This window comes from Onychomys torridus, chromosome 7 (assembly GCF_903995425.1).
Source record: "Onychomys torridus chromosome 7, mOncTor1.1, whole genome shotgun sequence".
Lineage (NCBI taxonomy): Eukaryota > Metazoa > Chordata > Mammalia > Rodentia > Cricetidae > Onychomys > Onychomys torridus.
In genome coordinates, this window is record NC_050449.1 from 115,343,082 (window position 1) to 115,365,073 (window position 21,992).

Sequence of the window (21,992 nt, forward strand, 5' to 3'; positions counted from 1 at the left end):
AAGTGGCTGGTAAAAAAGGTCAAAGAACATCTAAATAAGTAGACACACTATACCTACATTCATGTACTGGGAGGCATGACATGAAAAGCTATCAATTCTCACATTGATATTTAGTTCAATTCCTATCAAAATTTCAGGAAGATAAAAGGGAGTAGAGGTGAGGATGTGACTCAGTAGCAGAGCAATTGTCTAGCATGTACAAAGTCCCTGGAATTAATCGCCAGAACCACTGGTAGAAAAAGAGAAAAGATGTTTGGCAGGAGAAGAGATCTGTGATGATTATACCACAATTTATACTGAAAGGCAAAGGGATTAGATTGGCTAAAAATTACTTTGGAAACTAAAGTAGAAGAAATAGACATACCTGAGTTCATTACATTTTTACTTTGTGTGTCTGGGGGCTTATGTGTCACAGCATGTATGCAGAGGCTGAAGGGACAACTTACAGGAGTCCGGACAACTTACAGGAGTCCAGTCTCTCCTTCAACCATATAGGTTTCAAGGACCAAGCTCATGTGCCCTTACATACTAAGTCATCTTAGCAGCTCAGTCTACTTAACTTCTTAATTTCAAGATTTATAACTGGGGGCTGGAGAGATGGCTCAGCAGTTAGGAGCACTGGCTTCTTTTCCAGAGGACCAGGGTTCAATTCCCAGCACCCAATGGCAGCTCACAACTGTCTGTAACTCCAGTTCCAGGGGATCTGACGCCTTTACACCAATGCACATAAAATACATTTCTTTTTTTTTCTTCTTTCTTTTCTTTCTTTTTTTCTTTTGAGACAGGGTTTCTCTGTGTAGCTTTGTGCCTTCCTAGAACTCACTTTGTAGACCAGGCTGGCCTTGAACGCACAGAGTGCTGGGATTAAGGTGTTCGCCACCACCGCCCAGCCACATAAAATACATTTAAATAGATTACTTTAAAAAAAAAAAAAAAAGTTTATAACTTCAGATTGCTTCAGGAAGTAAATCAATGTGGAAAACAAACACATAGATTAAGGAAAAGTATATATGGAAATTCAACAGACCAACAGCCAAACAAACAAACAAACAAAAAGTCATAAGGGGGGAAGAAAAAGTTGGAGAACTCACATACTATAGTTTGGATCTTTACTTTCTCCCTTCTTCCTATTTTTGAGACGGCATTTTGCTATATGCTTTAACTGGCTTCAAAATCATGATTCTCCTGCCTCAGCTTCCCAAGTGTATAGTTTGGATTATGAATGTCCTCCACAGGCCTATATATTGAAGGCTTGGTCCCAGCCTATAATGTTACTACTAGAAGGTAAAAACTGTAGGAGGTAGCGCTTTCATGGACTGCTTTAGTTACATTTTTAAAAAACACTGACATTGATGTAACAATTAAGCAGTAGGATTATATGGGACTGAAGAAATGCCTCAGCAGTCAAGAGCATTTGCTATGCAAATATGAAAACTGAAGTTCTGATCCCAGCACCTAACAACAAGCCAGGTGTCATACAAAATGCCTATTAACTCCAGCTCTAAGGGATCGCTGTTCTTCTGGGCTCTATATATACATGTAAGAATACATAACCATGGGGCTGGAGAGATGGCTCAGAGGTTAAGAGCACCCACTGCTCTTCCAGAGGTCCTGAGTTCAATTCCCGGCAACCACATGGTGGCTCACAACCATCTGTAATGAGATCTGGCGCCCTCTTCTGTATACATAATAAATAAATAAATCTTAAAAAAAAAAAAAAAGAATACATAACCACAAATACGTATTTGCACACACTCATTCTAACATAAATCTAGAATAAGATGATGATGATCACCATACCCAGAGTATCCAAAACTTGGTTTCTAAATACCATTATCAAATAAAAAGGAAATCAGGGCTCTGTGAAAAACTGGTTGATGTCATGCTGGACAAAGAAAATACAAGTGTTTTGCAATATCAGAAATCAGCAAAAGACAAAACTATATACTTGAGAACAAGGCAGGGGCAGGTAGCTCAGACAGTAATCCCCAGAAACTACATAAAGTTGGGGAGAACTGACTCCACACCCATAAAAACACATCGCGTACATACACACACAGTAAATTAAAATTTAAAACAAAATATAATTTATGCAGGCCAGGCATGATAATGAATGTCTATTATCCCAGCACTTGGGAAGTGGAGGCAGGAAGATAAGGAATTCAAGGCCAGCTTGGGCTGACTACATAAGACCCTGTCCCAAAACAAAAAGAAGTGGGGTCAGAAGTACACACTGATATAAACTGATCAAATTTTAAAAAGCAAGGACAGTCAAGTCAGCATTGTGGCATGCCTTTAGTCTCATCATTTAGGAGACAGAGGCAGGCAGGTGTTTGTGAGCTGTGACAACAAAGCAAGTTCCAGACCAGCCAGGGCTATGTGAGACTCTGTCTCAAAAACAACAAACAGGTGGGATCTGTGGGTGATATGTAGAGTGAGTAGAAAATTTCTTAATAAAGGAAAATGGAAACAAATAAACAAAACAACAAACAAAGGAGAGAGAGCAATCTTCCTTACAAGGCCTGCCAATAAGTAAAAGAAAGTGATAGAAACAGAGCATCATTAATACAGGCAAGATGCTAACTAGAAAGTGAATGGTTTTTTGTTTTGTTTTTTTCTGGTGATTTTTGTGTTTGGAGACAGGGTTTCTCTGTGTAGCCCTGGCTGTCCTAGAACTAACTCTGTAGACTAGGCTGGCCTTGAACTCACAGAGATTCACCTACCTCTGCCTCCCAAGTGCTGGGATTAAAGGCATATACCACCATGGCCCAGCCAGAAAGTGAATTAACAAGAAACAATACTTGAATGCAGAATTCAAAATTCTTTCCCCACAAGACAGTACAGATTACAAAGTTAAACACAGAAATTTTAAACTGGTAAAATTTGACAAATGCCAGTAACAAGGACACATCAATATTACCTAAGCACAAGAAAACATCAGATACAAGAACATTCTAAAATTGGAAATAACAAAACACTTCAAAAAAGTCAAGACCTTGAGGGCTGGAGAGATGGCTCTATAGTTAAGATCACTGGCCATTCCTTCCAAAGGACACTAGTTCAATTCCCTGTACCCACCTGGGAGCTCACAACTATCTGTAACTACAGTCCTAAGAGGTCTGACACCCTCTTCTAGCTTCCATAGGCACCAGGCAAAAACATGGTGGTGACACACACAATGCAGACAAAACACTTATACATTAAATTTAAACACTTTTTTTTATCAAGGTCTTAATGGTATGGCTGTGTTTGGTAGTGACTGGTACTACACAGGAAAATAAAGCAGGAAGGGCCTATAGGAATGCCCACCAGATAGAGTTTAGTGTCAAGACTGCAGTTCAGTTGGGTCTTAGTTGAACTGCAGGAACCGACACCACAGCAAGAGACACCCACAAGTTGTTCTCTGATCCCCACACGCTCACTGCCACATGTATACACATACACTCGCACAAAAATAAGATGTAGGGCCAGGTGTGGTGACACACACCTTTAATCCCAGCACTCAGGAAGCAAAAGCAGGTGGATTTCTATGAGTTCAAGGCTAGTCTGGTCCACATTATAACGTTCCAGGCCAGTCGGTGGTGTATCAGTGAGATTCCCCACCCAGGAGAGAGGCAGCTTATGGCTTATAAAGCCAAAAACCACAGTTGCATCATACCAGGGGCAGAACCAGTGGCACAAGTTTCAAAGGTTTCCAAAGTTTAGTTGATTCCTGGAGCTGTATGTCTGGTCAAGAATTAAGCTTAGCCTGGCTGAGGAGCAGTTAAGTGAACCATCTCTCTTGGAGGTTATTACAGGATCTTAGGGAAGTAAATAAGACTATGGTCCCCATGGGGGCATTACAGCCCGGGTTGCCATCTCCTGTGGCCATGCCTAAAAAATATTTTAAAATTATTATAGATATTAAAGATTGCTTTTTCTCTATCCCCCTGCATCCTCTGGATTGCAAATGATTTGCCTTCTCTATACCTGTTGTGAATCATGTTGGACCCAACCCCCGATTTCAATGTGTCAAAAATATGTAGCTCAATCCATTGACCCAGTGAGGGTCCAGTACCCCGATGCCTATATTATACACTATATGGATGATCTATTAATAGCGGGGGAAGTCTGAAAAAAGGACACAATATGTGGCCCAAAGGGTAATCTTTACACTTCAAAGCCAAGGATTTTGTATAGCCCCAGAAAAGATACAGACCCAATACCCCTTCTTGTTTTTAGGATTTGAGTTACATCCAGACCTTCTTTATACCCAAAAAATCCAGATCAGAAGGGACACACTCCGTTGTCTTAATGACTTCCAGAAGCTTCTGGGGGCTATCAATTGGCTACGACCTTATTTAAAAATAACCAAGGGAAAAGTACGTCCCCTTGAAGATATTCTCAAAGGGAATTCAAATCCTCGGTCCCCCAGATATCTTACTGTAGATGCAGAAAAGGCACTACAAAAAATTGAGTCAGCCATCGTCCAACAACACACAGGATATTTTGAGCCGACCTTACCCTTATATTTGATCGTTTTTTCCACAGATTTTGCCCACACAAGCCTGCTCTGGCAAGAACCCGTGCCCTTACTCTGGGTACACCTTCCTGTTGCAAAAAGAAAAATCCTTCCCACCTACCCCTCTTTGGTTTGCCAATTGATCGTGCTGGGGATAAAAACTTCCACATGATACTTTGGGCAGGACCCTGATGTTGTTATTATGCCATATGATAAGGAACTGCTTGAATGGCTGTGCACCCATAGTCCTGATTGGGCCATCCTTGTTTGTACCTATATGGGGAAAATTGATACACAGATGCCCAGTAATAAACTCCTACAATTCTTTTCCCTTACTTCTTTTGTTTTTCTCAAAAATACCCGAATGGAGCCCATCCCAGATTCCCCTGTGCTTTTCATAGATGGGTCAAAAAAATGGCAGGGCTGCCTATGTCCTTAATGGCCAAAAGAATGTTGTGACAACTCCTTTCAAGTCAGCTCAGTTGGTGGAGTTATATGCTGCACTTGTTGTCTTTAAAGATTTTAAAAATTGCTCCTTTAATTTATATTCAGACAGTCGATATGTGGTAGGGGCTTTACAGACTCTGGAAATGGTCCCAGTAATCCAACCTATTACTTCTACCTTCCAAATGTTTTCTGAATTGCAAAAATTAATCCGACAGAGGTCATTACCCTTTTATGTTGGCCATATTCATGCCCACACAGGCCTGCCTGGACCCTTGGCTCTGGGAAATGAGCTTGCTGATTCTGCTACACGTTCTATCTTAATTTCTCATCTGGAACATGACCAGATAGCAGCCACTCATGAGGCTCACCGCCTTCATCATCTCAATGCTCAAACTTTGAGACAAAGGTTCTCAATTACCAGGGAGCAGGCTAGGGAAATTGTAAAAAGCTGTAAAAATTGCCTGATGCTCCTACCTGAACCCCATTATGGAGTAAACCCCAGAGGGCTTATACCTGGACAAATATGGCAGATGGATGCCACCCATGTTCCCTCTTTTGGTAAATTAAAGTTCATACATGTCACTGTAGATACCTTCTCTGGATTTATTTGTGCCTCTGCTCACAGTGGAGAAGCCACCAGAGATGTTATCAATCATATGTTACATGTCTTCACAGTGCTGGGCCAGCCAAAATGTGTAAAAACTGATAATGGCCCAGGATGTACTAGTAATAAATTTAAACACTTTTGTTTACAATTAGGAATTAAACACATCACTGGAATACCCTATAATCCTCAAGGCCAGGGTATCGTGGAGAGAGCTCATCAAACTTTAAAAAATACTCTTAGTAAACTCAGCTCACAAGAGACACTGTTTCCCTTTAAGGGGAACCAAAAGGCTCTTCTTTCTCATGCCCTTTTTGTGTTAAATTTTTTGACATTGGATATTTTTGGAAAATCTGCGGCCGAACGGCACTGGCACCCTGTCACGCCCGCCTCGACCAGCAAGGATGACACAACACCGGGATTCTTCTTAATACAGTTTAATCAGAACCTTGGTTAATTGCATTGTCTCTCTCCCCGGGGCAAGCCTCTCCCAGCACCTAAGTAGGGCTGGGCTGCCAACCCCAGGCAGCCACGTGGGCACTGTCCACAGGTTCACGCATATGCCAGCAGCACACGAATCCAGCCATAGCCAAATAAGGAGCTGTTTACCATAAAGAGTGTTTGCCATCGGGAAGGCAGAGGGTAGAAGCCAGCGCCATCTTTAGGGTGCGGCTACACACAGCTCTCTATAGCACCCAGAGACCAAACAAGGGTATGCTCAGGCCCTTTGGAAAGACCCAATCACCGGAAAATGGGGCGGCCCTGATCCAGTTATTATTTGGGGAAAAGGGTCTGCATGTATCTATGATTCCAAGGAAAATGGGGCTCGCTGGCTACCTGAGAGACTGGTCAAGCCATATACTGCCCCGAAAACCCAATCTAAAATCGATGGCCAAGATTAATGATCATCACTGTTTATGATGTCCATGCTTTAACCCTGAGACAAAGATTTCTCTCTCTCTCTTCAGGTGTGGTTGAAGCCTCCTACAGAATGAGGGATTCTGCTCTTACCTGCCTTATCATGTGGCTCTCGCTGATGCCTGCTGTTGACATCAACTCCAGCCCTCATCTCTCAGTTCAACAGGCCTGGCTTGTTGTGAACCCCAATACTGGAACCATTGCCAATTCCACCTCCTCCAGCACATTCCAAAAGGGGCATGGTTCCCAGACCTATATGTAGATCTTTGTGATATAGGGAGGAGATTGGGACCCCTCTGATCAGACATTCTTCCCGGGGTATGGCTGTTCCTCTCCAGGGCGACATCATAGTACCAGAAATCAGAGATTTTATGTCTGCCCTGGACACGGTCGGTCCCAAGCCCAGTTAAAAAAATGTGGAGGCCTGGGGGAAGGCTTCTGTGCTGCCTGGGGGTGTGAAAGCTCCGGTCACATCTGGTGGTCTCCCCCCCCCCCCCCCCCCCCGTAAAAAATTACCTCATCAAGGTCGAGGCTTGGGATCAGGACATGTCAGGTACAGGCAAGTGTGATGGACAGCCCTGCGGACCCTGCTATGATTCTTTTAAATGGCCTGGCAGATCATGGGCCACTCCAGGGGGCCGATGCAACAGACTAAAAATTATATTCACACCACAGGGTAAGATTGTTGACTGGACACAAGGCTTCACTTGGGGACTCCGCCTGCACCGGACAGGCTATGACCCAGCCACAACCTTTACCATTCGACTCCAAGTCGAGACGGTGTCTGCCGTTCCGATTGGACCGAATCCTGTATTGCCCACTCAAAAGACGCCTTCTAAGACCCGCCCCACACCACGTCCCGCCTCTAATCAGTCCCCTAATTATGCCATCATCAGGGCACCCAGCCCGAGTATGGGTCCCAACACCACTCGATCCCCTTCCCCTCTTGGAACATGGGATAGATTACTTGAGTTGGTCCAGGGAGCCTATCTGGCCCTAAATGCCACAAATCCAAACAAAACCCTGGGTTGCTGGCTCTACCTTACCTCCAGTCCCCCTTATTATGAAGGAATCGCCTTTCAGTCTGCTGCCAGTAACCTCACTTCCCCGAGTAGTAGGTGTCAAACTAGGCCCCACAAATTGACACTTACTGAGGTCACTGGACAAGGTTTCTATTTAGGCAAGGTCCCACCAACCCATAGCCACCTCTGCAAACAAACTCTGACACGCTATAAAGGAAGCTATTATCTCGAGGCACCTGACAGGTCCTACTGGGCCTGCAACACAGGATTGACCCCTTGCATGTCTGCTCAGATATTTAATGATTCTCATGAATTTTGTGTGATGGTCCAGCTATGGCCTCATATCATCTATCATGAAGAGAGCTCAATGATGGAGTTCTTTGAACAAAGGGGCAGATACACTCGAGAACCTGTGTCTATGACTATAGCCCTCTTGTTAGGTATTGGAGGCATTGCTGCAGGAATTGGTACAGGGACTACTGCCCTTGTACAGAACAACCACCTCATGCAGCTAAAAATGGCTATGACTATCGATTTAGAAGCCATAGAGAAATCTATTTCTGCTCTTGAGAAGTCCTTGACCTAGCTCTCAGAAGTTGTGCTACAGAATAGTAGAGGTCTAGATTTGCTTTTCTTGAAGGAGGGAGGCTTGTGTGCAGCCTTGAAGGAAGAATGCTGCTTTTATGCTGATCACACTGGAATAGTTAGAGAATCTATGGATAAATTAAGAGAAAGGCTGGCCCAAAGAAAGTGTGACTCTGAAAATCAAAACAACTGGTTTGAGGGCTGGTTGAAGGGATCCCCTTGGCTTTCTACCCTGATCCCCACCCTCCTGGCCCCCCTGATTATTTTCCTTCTCCTCCTCACCTTTGGTCCTTGGGCTTTTCAACAGTTAACGCAATTCATAAAAAATCAGATTGATTCGGCTCTATCAAACACCATCTCAGTACACTATCATCATTTAGAGACTCCAGATCAAACTATCAGAACAGGTGAAAGGCTAAGGTTCAGCACCCTACAAACCTAAAAACCCCTTACAACTAAAGGCTAGAGGGTACTCAATGACAGGATTAGTATGGGGCCTATGCTGGAGGCACAACGTACAGAGGTCTTTGAGACCGGCTCAACATGGCATGTTGCCAGACACGGGACGCACCCCATATAGCCTAAGACAGGGGCCCTCTTGAGTCATGACCAAAGCCTGCTTTGGCCATTTTAAAGAAAAAAGGGGGAATTGTTGGGAACCAAAAATGGGATGGCTGCGCCTTGACTTTTCTTGCTTGGATGATTAACTTCCTGAAGTATGTTTGATTGATCAGTTGTTCAAGCATTGGACCAAAAGAGACCTCACCCTAACCCTTTTCTAATTGATGATCGGTTGTTCAAGCATTGGACCAAAGAGACCTCTCCCTAACCCTTTTCTAATTGATTGATCGGTTGCTTGAGCACTGGACCAAAGAGACCTCGTCCTGAACCCTTTTGTAACAATTTTTTCATCTGCCTCCCCTCCCCTCATATCCACTAGTATATAAGCTTGCTTCCCTTTGCAATAAATGAGACCTTGACGTGACTCAGACTGACTCTGTCTTTCTTTATGCGCCTGGTCTCCTTCCTCTCTCGCCCCCATTGGTCTTTCAGGTGGTGCCTCCTTGGGTCCGACCTAATAACCTGGCCTGCAGGACGGGTCAGTCTTCAGCCCCCAGCATCCCAGGAAGTTATCTGTCCTTGGGCAAGTGGGACTTACAAGTTAACTTTACCCCTTGCCAGAACTCAGGTTCAGCAGCCTCTTACTAGGGAGGAGACAGGAGGCAGGCAAACTGGAAGTCAAATACATGGCAGTGAAGGGCTGGGCAGGGTTAAAATTCAGCTACCCCACCTACACATGAACAGTTTTACGATCAGTTTTCACTCCCTATGTTTCTAAAGATGGTTACAATAATTATCAGTTTGTTCCCTGCCTCTCTCCCCCTCTGTCCCCCAACTCTCCCACCAGTAGCCATTACCTTTTTGATCTTTATCTCCACTGTTAGAAGCATAAGCAGTTTTGCAAGTTACAAAGGATGTTTTCTAACTGGGTACACCTACAGGTAGAACAGTGTGCCCAGTTGGCAGCATATGTGGTCATAGTGTCATGCAGGGTGAGAGACAGTTTTGTCACTAGTGGTTAATATTTACATCTGGTAAGGTCTGGGTTCTCAGAATCAACTCACTAACCAAAGCTTGACCAATCCATTCTACATTCTGTACTACTCTATCTCCTCTGGGGATAGATCAGGCTTTTCCATTTATCCTATAGGCAACATAACTTGGAAACGTACTTATTTTTTAATTACACTCATGATATTCATTAATTACAATCATGATATTAATTTAAAAATATGGAACGTTTCACGAATTTGCATGTTGAAAGACCCCAGACCCCTTGGATACTTTCGTCTGCGGGAGGGCACCCCAGAAACCAAGATTCCAAACCAGCAGATGCAACAAGCAAGAGAAATGTATTCAGTGATGGCGCAAGTGGACTCTCTGCCCCGGTCAGTCAGAGAGCCCTGAGCAGTGGTTACAAGCATTTTTAAAAGCAGAAACTACAAAATTAGCATAAGATACCAGGTGCCCCGGGTTTGGCCCAATTTAAAAATCATCATATATTTCAGCAATCATTTTGTTACATGGGAAATTTTGTAACACTCGTTGTAAACTGGTTGGCTCAGGGGAGATCTAGGGGTTACTCTGGAGGGGAGTTTGCATAGTTACAGGCTTGTGATTGGCTGACATTTGACCTAGTTTGCTGGACTCGCCAGATGGTCCTTATCTTGAGTCCCATTTGGGGAATTTTTAAACAGAGACTTATTATTATTTTTTTTAATCTATAATTACAAACCTTGTCCCAAGGCCGGCATCTGGACTCTGAAACTTTTTACTTATTTCCAGGGAGGGGATGGGTCAGTGTCTAATGCAAGCAAGTTTACAGAAGCAAAGTCAGCAATTTGCAATTGCAAAATGTATCTCTAATTTTTTTTCTCACATGTCATCCTTGCACAGGGGCCATACTAATCTTCTCTGTATTGTTCCAATTTTAGTATATGTGCTGCCAAAGCGAGCACGGAAACTTACTTTTTTTTTTGGTTTTTTGAGACAGGGTTTCTCTGTGTAGTTTTGCGCCTTTCCTGGAACTCACTTGATAGACCAGACTGGCCTCGAACTCACAGAGATCCGCCTGCCTCTGCCTCCTGAGTGCTGGGATTACAGGTATGCGCCACCACTGCCCTGTGAAACTTACTCATAATAGTTGGCACTCTGAGCTGGAGAGATGGCTCAGAGGTTAAAAGCACTGGCTGCTTTTCCAGAGGTCCTGAGTTCAGTTCCCAGCAACCACATGGTGGCTCACAACTCTCTGTAATGATATCTGGCACACAGGCAGAACACTGTATATGTAATACACAATAAATAAATCTTGAAAAAAGAAGTTGGCACTCTGTTTGTGTCCTCATGTCCATCTCCTTTAACTTTTGCTTTTTGTTTTTCCAGACAAGGTTACTCTGTGTAACAGTCCTGGAACTCACTTTGTAGACCAGGCTGGCCTTGAACTTACTGAGATCTGCCTGTCTCTGCCTCCAGAGTACTGGGAGTAAAGGCCTGCATCACCACTGCCCGGCTTGTGGTAGAATATTTTAAGGTATGTTACTTTTGTTTAGCTCAGTGGAGCTGTGTTACTGTGCCTGTGTGAAACACCTAATGGTCTAATAAGGAACTGGCCAAGGAAAGGCAGACTGGCAGGCAGAGAGAGTGTGTAGGAGGAGAAAACTGGTAGGAGATCTAAGACCTAAGAGCCAGAGAAGGGGGACATCAGGGCCCAGCCACCCAGCTACACAACCTGTGGTGGCATTGTGTTCCCTGAAATATCGTGTGTTCCCTGAAATATCGTGTGTTCCGAAATAAACAAATCTGGAGTCAGAGAACAGACAGCCACTAGAACAAAGCCAAAAATGGTGGCTAGAAAATGGGAAGAGTAAGCCATAGCAGAAGTTGGGTGGCGGTGGTAGTGCACGCCTTTAATCCCAGCTCTTGGGAGGCAGAGCTATCGGATCTCTGAGTTCAAGGCCGATTTAGAAATAGCTAAGCATGGTGACCCACGCCTTTAATCCCAGAAACCCAACCTTTAATCCCAGGGAGTGGGGGCAGAAAGAGAAAGGTATATAAGGCGTGAGGACCAGGAACTAGAGGAAAAAGCATGTAGTTAGTTAAGCCTTTGGTTGGTTAGGTGTTCAGGCTTTGGAGCAACACAGTTCAGCTGAGATTCAAGTGGAGGAGGACTCAGAAGCTTCCAGCCTGAGGAAACAGGATCACCTGAGGAACTAGCAAGGTGAGATAGCTGTGGCTTGTTCTGTGTCTCTGATCTTCCAGCATTCACCCCAATAACTGGCCTCAGGTTTGTTTAATAAGACCTTTTAAGATTCCTGCCACAACAACCAGCAAGCCATGGAGTAAGAGTAAGATTTACAGGAGTTAGAGAAGAGAATGAGAAAAGTCCAGAGGCAAAAGATAGCCGGGTTAATTTAAGGAAAGCTGGCTAGAAACTAAGTCAAGCTAAGGCTGGGCATTCATAAGTAATAATAAGCCTCTTTGTGTGATTTGTGCAGGAGCTGAGTGGTGGGCCCCCCCAAAAAGAGCAAACAACAACAACAAAACCAACAATAAAAATCAGTGCCCAACATGATGGCTTCCCACTGTGCAGTCCCATGGCTTGCAGATTCAGTGTTCTTTCTTTCTTTTTTTTAATTGGCTTTCTTTTTTTAATTTTTATTTATTTATTTTTCTATTTTCAGCTTGATACAGTATAAATTCTTATCCTAATAATTAAATATTTCATTGAGGCTTGCCCAGTAACTGAGTAAAACCAAAACTTACTATAAGCCACAGTCATCCTACGGTCCCCCCTGATATATAGTCTCCATGGTTCTGTGGGTTGCAGTCTGTGAATTAGTGTTTCTTACGTGGCCCTGATAGCTCCAACAATGGGCAGTGGTGAGCTTCTCTCTGGTAAAGGTTAACATTGAGAAGGCTGCTCCTTTGTCCAGGACAAAGTCCATGCTTAGGCCCTGATATCTGTTTTGACCGTGGCTGTTCTTGATTGAGGCCATTTGCTTCAGTCTGAGGTGGCAGCTCAGCCCTCAGTGGGGACTTTTTTCACTGAGGCTACTGTAGAGGCCTTACTTTTTTCCTTTTGTGGTTTATCTGCCTTTGGCACCCTCTTCCTGGAGCATTCATTCTTCAAGTGTCCTTTTTCCCTTGCAGCAGGTACAATGGCCCCTGTCTAATGGCCTCCATCATCCTCCCTTGTTTTGGGTTTCTGCTTGCCTAAATTTTCCCCAGCCCACAATGTGAGTGCCATTATTTCTGCCTTTTTTCTACATACTTTTCCTTTCCTTTTTTTTTTTTTTAAAGCTTTATCCCTGTAAGACATAGGTGATGTCTATGAGCTGATCAATATTCATGCCTGTGAACTTATCTAGCTTTTGGAACTTTCAGTGAACATCAGGTGCAGACAAAAGCAGTGTTGACCATTGACTGGGCCTCTGGGTTGAAATGGGTATGATTTCTGTAAGCATCACAGAGCCATTTAGCCAGGTTTGTGGCACCACAAGCTGCATTCCAAACTCTCTTAAGGATGGCTAGCCTCATTTTGAGAATGTCCTGGAGGCTCAGTCATGTTGGGGTCTCATTTGGAATGTTAGGATCCCAGGGGCAGAGGCGCGGTTACAGAAGCGAGAAGCATAGTTACAGGGTTCCCATTGGTTGATTCAAATAAGGCCAGGGTGAACTTGGGGACATCTCGGAAATTTGATGTGTGTGGCTGACCTGGCCTTGTCCAGGGCACAGTGGGTGTTTTCCTAGCCCAACTGTTTATTCCCCAAGGCCAGGTTGCCAACCACAGATATCCTGTTTTGACTCAACGGTTTCTCTCCCAAGGCCGGGTGGTTATGAACTCCTGTTTTTCTGGTACTTGTCTTACAGAATGGCGTTTCTTAGGCTAAGTTATTGGGACGGGGGGGGGGGGGGGCATTTCTTTTCTTTTGTTCTAAATGGAATCTTTCATTTTAGGATGGAGAATAAGGGGTCAGCTCCATTTCTGACTGTCTGAGCCTCTGATATTGCTGGGTTAGGACCAAAGCGTGGACAACAGAAACCCTATCCTTGACGAATTGTACCAATCTGTTGAAGATGCATGGCCCAAACAATAAAATGAGCAGGAGGATGATTAGGGGGCCCATAATGGTGGAGACAAGGGTGGTAAACCAGGGTGACCTTTGGAACCATCCTTCAAACCATCCCTGTTGAGACTCGAATAGTTGTTGTCTCTGTTTTAATCTTTCTCTCAATTTAGCCATGTTATCCCTGACTATTCCAGTATGATCTGCATAGAAGCAACATTTTTTTATATATCTTAAGTCATTTTTTATCATTATTTAAGCCTTTTTATCCTCAGATCTTTATAACTTGCTTTTACACGTTCCAGTATCTTATATTTCAATACTCTCCTTCTTTCCAAAATATTCCTTTTATATTCTCATACCTAAAACCTTTACATCTTAGACTCCACATAAACTCTCAAACCTCACAACTTATACCTCAAACTACTTCCTCAGACCCAAAATATCACATACTCAAACCCTCATGACATGCCTAGGCCATCAAATTTAACTGTTTCCTCAAACCAAAAAGTCATTTATTCGAACTTTTATCTTTATATCTCAGGGCTTTATATTTTATAAAAGCATTATATCCTAAAATATCTTTTTTTTTTAGCTGAGGACCGAACCCAGGGCCTTGTGCTTGCTAGGCAAGTGCTCTACCACTGACCTAAATCCCCAACCCAAAATATCATTTTTTATTTAATTCATTGAGATATCCTCTACTTGGAATTTGATACAGTTTTTTCTCCTTATCTTAACCAACAATAATTTGTAACCAATTCTCTTAAATGATCGCAAGTATTTGTAACCCATTGAACTCAAATGATCAAAACCCATGTAAATTTTTCTTTTTCCTGTGGAAACAAAAGCATAATTTTCCCAGTATATAATGTATCTTGGACTGGTAATTCAACATTTCTTTCTTTTCAAGCATATCAGGGCAGGGAAAGTTAACAAGGGTAGCTGCTGGCTGGCAGAAGAGACCTTGAAGTTATCACAGTGAAGAACTTGGCTTAGGAAGGAAGAGAGGGGGAGCGGTAAGCGTAGAATGTGTCCTTTGCAGCCAGTGTTCCAGCTGGTTAGGAACCCCTCGGATTGGGGTCTGGGGGTTGCAGGGAATCCAGAACAAGCCCCCAAATATTGTGGCCATGTCACGAGACCCCTGAGCAAGACCATCACAGAGTCAATATCTGATGCAAAACACACAGGGGTTTATTGTTAACAAGCAAGCCTAGGCTTAGCCTGTGTCCAACACTCAACACAGCGGATGGAGGAGGTTGGCATAACTAATTTGTCATTCATGATGTAAGCTTGTCGCTCGGGGCTCCATTCCGCCCCCATTTTCTTTGCTAGTTCCTGGTCCTCCGGGCTGTAGGGCATGGGATCCCTACTTGGCTGTTGGCCCTGCAAGACCAGCAGCTGGTCGTCCCTGGGGGGTTGTAAGGCGACTGTCCAGGCCATCAGATCGGCCAGCCAATTTCCCCGCGCTATGACAGAGTCATCCTTTTGGTGCCCGGGACAATGTATAATGCTGAGCTGATGTGGGAGGAACAAAGCCCTTAAGAGGTCTAAAATTTCCTTTTTGTTCTTAATTTCCTTGCCCTCCGAGGTTAAGAGGCCTCTCCTTCTGTAGATTTCTCCATGTACATGGGCAGTGGCGAAGGCATATCTGCTATCAGTATAGACCGTGAGTCTCTTACCTTCCGCCATCCGGAGGGCCTGGGTCAGCTCGACCAGCTCTGCCTTTTGGGCCGATGTTCCGGGCGGCAGCGGCGAGGCCCAAACTACCTCTGATTCGGTGGTGACGGCTGCTCCCGCCCTCCGTTCTCCTTCTTGGAGGAAGCTGCTCCCATCCGTGAACCAGATGAAATCTGGGTTCGGCAGCAGTTGATCTGTTATGTCGGAGCGGGTGCCATGGGCCTCCGCCAGAATCTGGAGGCAATTGTGCTCCTCGGATGGGTCTGGCAAGGGCAGCAGGGTTGCGGGGTTGAGGGAGACAACTGGTCCGAACACCATTTGGTCTGTGTCTAACAACAGAGCCTGGTAGTGGGTCACTAAAATGGACTCAATAAGGTTAGTCAAGGCAACAGGGTCCTTAGAGAAAGGAGGATTATGCTGCTTCCAGTTGTAAAGATCAGAGGCCGAAAATGGCCAGTATTGGAGCTGGTGATTGGGGCCCTCTCGGAGGGGGAAGGCCCTGGATTCTTTGGCTGGTTCGTCGCGCCTTCCTCGTAGGCGACCGGCAATTGGGGAGGGAGCCGGAGCCTCCTCCTCCCACTGTCTCTGCAGAGGATGTTCGGGGGCCGCCGGTCCCTCTGGCCCCGATTCCCCGGGTATGGCGGTGGGTCCTCTGTCAGGAGGTCAATAAGAGGGGAATTGGGGTCCGGGGGAAGGACAGGGATCTTAGGGGGATCCTTTCGTGGGAGAACAGGGTAAAGGGAGGAGGTAGGAGGGGCGAGAGGGGGCGGCGGTGCTGTCGGGGGGGGGGCGGGCCTGGGGCGCTGGAGGGGAGAGAAACGGCCTAACCCATGGGGGGGTGGTGACAGTCTGTCCCATGGCTGGTTCTAGGAGGAGAGCGGTCAAACAGAAAATGAGGAATGACAGACAAACGCAAACAAGACTGACACGCGCTGCACGGCTTCGGCTCCAAACCGAGAGCAAAAACTCAGACGGAGACTGCGAGGGTCCGGAACCCTCGTCTCCAACCAGCACCACGTGATACGTGAGTGGCCCCCAAAAAAAACCGTGCCCCTGAGGGGACTTCAGACACCCGTGGAACGTCTTCCAGGGTTACGGGGGGTGAAGTCCGAGCTCGTCAGCTCCTTCAGCCCCCACCGCCACAGACAGATTATCAGATGCGCGCGCGCAGACAGACAGACAACATTCAGACAGGACAGGGATGACATATACTGGGGCCGGCCGGCTTACCTCCTGACAGTGGGTCGGTGGTCCCAGGGAGGGGTCTCTATCTCGGTGGAACCTCCAAATGAAAGACCCCCAAGGGAGATCTTCCCTCAGGAGAGACCCCGAACCCAAGGAACACGCCGAAACCACGGATCAGATGCAAACAGCAAGGGGGTTTATTTAAATGCACAGGTACCTGGGGCGACAAAGTCTCTCGGAGGACTTGCGCGCCTTCCTAGGGAAAGGGGGACTTTTTATAGGATCCCAGGGGCAGAGGCGCGGTTACAGAAGCGAGAAGCATAGTTACAGGGTTCCCATTGGTTGATTCAAATAAGGCCAGGGTGAACTTGGGGACATCTCGGAAATTTGATGTGTGTGGCTGACCTGGCCTTGTCCAGGGCACAGTGGGTGTTTTCCTAGCCCAACTGTTTATTCCCCAAGGCCAGGTGGCCAACCACAGATATCCTGTTTTGACTCAACGGTTTCTCTCCCAAGGCCAGGTGGTTATGAACTCCTGTTTTTCTGGTACTTGTCTTGCAGAATGGCATTTCTTAGGCTAAGTTATTGGGACGGGGGGGGGGGGGGGGCATTTCAAGACCAAGCCCAGTTCCTGGAGCATATGTAGTACATGCATAGTGAAGAGTGGGAGCCCAAAGCATGACCTTTGGATACATAGGCAGTCCTGCCTTGGCCCTCTAGAGGCATGCAAAGCAAAAGAGCCAGAAGGGAACGTGCAGAGGGTAGCTGGTCCACAATCTCGGGTCCCTCATCTCCAGTTTCGGCTGGTAGCACATAAGGCATCTTGTATGCCGTCCCCAGCACACTAGATTAAACATAGAGGCTAGGCAGTGGTGGCACACACCTTTAATCCTAGCACTCTGGAGGCAGAGGCAGAGATCCGTCTGGATTTCCGTGAGTTCAAGGCCATTCTGGGCTACACTAGATTAATCCAGTATAAAAGAGAAATAGAGTCAGGCAGTGGTGGCACACATCTTTAAACCCAGAACTAGGAAGGTTGAGACAGGAAGTAATATGTCTGGGCAGAGAAAGGAATATAAGTTGGGAGGAGACAAGAACGCTCTCTTGAAATGCCCCCCCCCCCCCCCCCCCCCGTCTCAGTAACTTAGCCTAAGAAACAGCCTTGAGAAAGATAATTGGGAAAGTAACCTTGAGTCAAGGCAGGAGATATCGAACACCCGGTCTTGGGAGGAACAAACCTTGAGTCAGAACAAGATATCTATAATTGGCTACCTGGCCTTGGAGAACAGACAGCTGCACATTCCTGAAAATTAAAGATAGCCCCCAAGTTCACCCTGGCATAATTTGAATTAACCAATGGGGACCCTGTAACTATGTTTCTCGCTTCTGTAACTGTGCTTCTGCCCCCAGGACTCTATAAGAAGTCCCCCTTCCCCTAGGAAGGCGCGTAAGTCTTCCCAGAGACTATGTCGCCCAGGTACCTGCACATCTAAATAAACCCTCTTGCTGTTTGCATCTGATCCGTGGTCTCGGTGTGTTCCTTGGGTTCGGGGTCTCTCTTGAGGAAAGGTCCCCTGTGGGGAGCTTTCTTTCATTGGAGGTCCCACCGAGATTGAGACCCCTCCCCAGGACCACCGACCCACCATCAGGAGGTAAGCCGGCCGGCCTCGGTATTTATGTTTAAGCTCGAGCCGTCCTGTGTCCGTTTTGTCTCTGTGCTGTCTGTTTCTATGTTTGAGCTCTGTTCCTGCGCAGCGTCTGGAGGGACCAGGAAAGGAGGCGGGCAAGGTCTGCCGTGAGGCCGGGCCGCCTGATTGTAGTGCCGGGAGAGGAGGCAGGCAGACTTGCCGTGAGGCCGGGCCGCCTGAGTCCCGCACTAGGGTATCTCCCCTAGTGTTCTGTATCGGGGTGAGGCTGAAGGGGCTGATGAGCCCGGACTTCGCTCACCAACCCTGGAAGACGTTCCATGGGTGTCTGAAGTCCCCTTTGGGGCACTGTTTTACACTCACGTATCCATAGATACGTGGTGTCTGTTGGAGAGGAGGGATCCGGACCCTCACAGCACTCTCCGTCTGAGTTTCTGCTCTCGGTTTGGAGCCAGAGCCGCGCAGCGTATGTCAGTCTTGTTTGCGTTTGTCTGCCGTTTGTTATTTACTGTCTGAGCGCTCTCTTCCTAGAAACAGCTATGGGACAGACTGTCACCACACCCTTGAGCCTCACGCTTGGCCACTGGTCAGACGTGAAAGCACGAGCCAGCAACGAGGGACTTGTAATTAAGAAGAAAAAATGGATCACCCTTTGCGAGGCTGACTGGGTCACAATGAATGTAGGATGGCCTCGCGAGGGAACTTTTAATCTCAGTCTAATTTTACAGGTGGAGGGAAAAGTCTTCGCTCCGGCCCCCCATGGCCACCCGGACCAGGTTCCATACATCGCTATCTGGAAACTCCTAGCGACCAACTCCCCCCCATGGGTTAAGCCGTTTCTCTTCCTGCCAGGGCCCCGGCCTTCCCCCCCACAGCACCGCTGCCCCCTCTTGCCCCTCCTACCTCCTCCCTTTACCCTATTCTCCCACGAAAGGATCCCCCTAAGACCCCTGTCCTTCCTGCGGACTCCAATTCACCCCTTATTGACCTTTTGACAGAGGACCCACCGCCGTACCTGGGGAATCGAGCGCGGGAAGCGGCGGTTCACGGGCCCGCTGCGCCAGCCGCGCCAGCGGCGGCGGCGGCGGGAGTGCAGGGGGGAGTGCAGGCGGTTCACGGGCCCGCTGCGCCAGCCGCGCCAGCGGCGGCGGCGGCTGGAGTGCAGGGGGGAATGCAGGCCGTTCACGGGCCCGCTGCGCCAGCGGCGGCGGCAACGGCGGCGGCGGAAGTCCCCGAATATCCTTTACAGGGACAGCCCTCCCCAATTGCCGGTCGCCTACGAGGAAAGCGCGATGAACCAGCCAAAGTATCCAGGGCCTTTCCCCTCAGGGAAGGCCCCAGTCACCAGCTTCAGTACTGGCCGTTTTCGGCCTCTGATCTCTACAATTGGAAACAGCATAATCCTCCCTTTCTCTAAGGACCCTGTTGCCTTGACTAACTTGATTGAGTCCATTTTAGTGACCCACCAGCCTACATGGGATGACTGTCAGCAGTTACTGCAAACCCTCCTGACAGTGGAGGAGAAGCAGCGAGTCTTCTTGGAGGCCCGGAAGCAGGTTCCTGGAGATGATGGAAGACCCACCCAACTGCCTAATGTTATTGATGCAGCCTTTCCCCTCACCCGCCCGAACTGGGACTTCATGACCCCAGAAGGTAGGGAGCACCTACGTCTCTTTCGCCAGTTGCTCTTAGCGGGTCTCCGGGGGGGCTGCTAGGCGCCCCACCAATTTGGCTCAGGTTAGAAATGTGGTCCAGGGAAAGGATGAGACGCCGGCAGCATTCCTGGAAAGACTTAAAGAGGCCTATAGAATGTATACCCCATATGATCCGGAAGATCCAGGACAGGCGCCGAGCGTCATCTTGTCTTTCATCTATCAGTCAAGTCCAGATATAAGGGCCAAGTTACAGAGACTAGAGGGATTGAATTCATTCAATTTGTCAGATTTATTAAAAGAAGCAGAAAAAGCTTTTAATAAAAGAGAAACTCCCGAAGAGCGGGAGGAGAGAATATGGCAGAGACAGGAAGAAAGAGATAAGAAACGTCATAGGGAAATAACTAAGTCCTGGCCGCTGTAGTGTCTCAGGGGACAGGTCAGGGAGGGAGTTAGGAAGGGAGATCAAAGAAGGATACCCCTTGACAAAGACCAATGCGCCTACTGCAAAGCGAGAGGACATTGGCTCGTGACTGCCCAAAGAAACCTCGAGGGCCTGAAAAAACTAAGACAGGAGCCACGAACCTCCTCAATCTGGAAGATTAGGGAGGTCAAGGCCAGGAGCCCCCCCCCTGAGCCTAGGATAACTCTCAAGATCGGGGGGCAGCCAGTGACCTTCCTGGTGGACACCGGAGCTCAACATTCAGTCCTGACCCATACCGGAGGCTCTCTCAGTGACCGCACACTTTGGTCCATCCTCTCTTTTTTGCATTTTTAGGTTGTGAGCATTGCCTTTAATGGCTGAGCCATCTCTCCAGCCTCCAATTTCCATTTTTTACTAACAAACATGACATTAATTCACTGAAAGAAAATATTTTTTAAATTAAATAAACTAAGGAATATTAATTCTCACTTTTCTTTATAATTTTTTAAGCAAAGTCTCAAGCCTAGTTAGAAAACCCAAACTTTTCCATTTAAACAGTTCCATTTTCAACACAATACCAGTTCCAAAAGTAATTCCATTTTTACATAAACAGTTCCATAACACAATTCTTGAATCACCAGTTAATAAAGCATATATGCATACACAAAATTGTATCTTGACTCTAGGTAGAAACAATAAATTTCTTCATTTAAACAATTCCATTTTTAATGCAAATTCCAGAAAACAGTTCCAAAGTTATTACTAGAAGCAAATTTAAAATTATCCCATTGCAATGAAATTACTATTGTTCATTTCATTTCTTAAGTCCCAAAAATCAAATGATAAATTCTGGTACTAGCCTTCCAAATATAAAGAAATGCTTAACCAAAAATTGTGTACTTTTATCTCTTTTTTAAGTTCAAAAAGTTCATAAAATTCTGGTATCAGGCTTTCACTTCCAAATACGAAGAGACATTTTACAAGCAAAACTCTGCATTTAACAATTTTAGTTCAAACAAGCACCCCTGCAACTTGTGGTCTCACAGAGGGAGGATTATGTCCATTCTCTTTCTTCAGAGTCTTTCTCCCTGACAGTTCCCAGTTTGGTCTCAATTTATCCCTTTTTCCCCAGAAACATTTCCCAATGCCGCAGTGACAACTTTTTTGCTTCTGAAGGTAGGACCTTTAGTCCATTTCTGTTTTGGGGTCTGAGGTTTGTGTTCATAAATAAAGCTTAGCAAGGGAGGTTTTTGCCACATCTAAGCTAACATTAGGACTGGTGGTTTTCCCTCAGGCCTTCACCTGGCGCAGTCCCCCAGGGAGTTGCATGTGCTTGTCTAGGTGCTCAAGGACAGAGCTTATGCCAGAGACAATCACCCCTTAGGGTTACACTCCCTTATCTCACCGGGAGTCTGTTGAAACAAAGCTTTTCTCAAAGAGATGCTTTCTCTGACAGAAAAGCAACCTTTACTTCTGGATTGTTCTGTTCTGTCCTGACTGGGCTCTTTCCTCAGACAGCTTCTGACTCAAAAGCACAATTGCTTCAGATAGAGTTCAGCTTTCCTGCTTTCCCAGAAAGGGCTTTTCTTTGATAGGAAAGCTTTTCTCAGATGTTTTTGCAGTGGTGGACCAATCAACCCGGGACTTGTAGGAAAGCAGACAACTGCCATTCCCACCGGCTTTAGCTTTGTTTCTTCATTA

The 21,992-nt window shown here is 46.3% G+C and overlaps 1 non-coding gene across 1 annotated transcript; it reads right to left on the reverse strand.

The window, feature by feature from the left end:
- Positions 1 to 10,489: 10,489 nt before the first annotated feature.
- Positions 10,490 to 10,596, reverse strand: LOC118588196. Its single transcript, XR_004945584.1, has one exon. It is a non-coding gene; the product is annotated as a U6 spliceosomal RNA (small nuclear RNA).
- Positions 10,597 to 21,992: the final 11,396 nt, after the last annotated feature.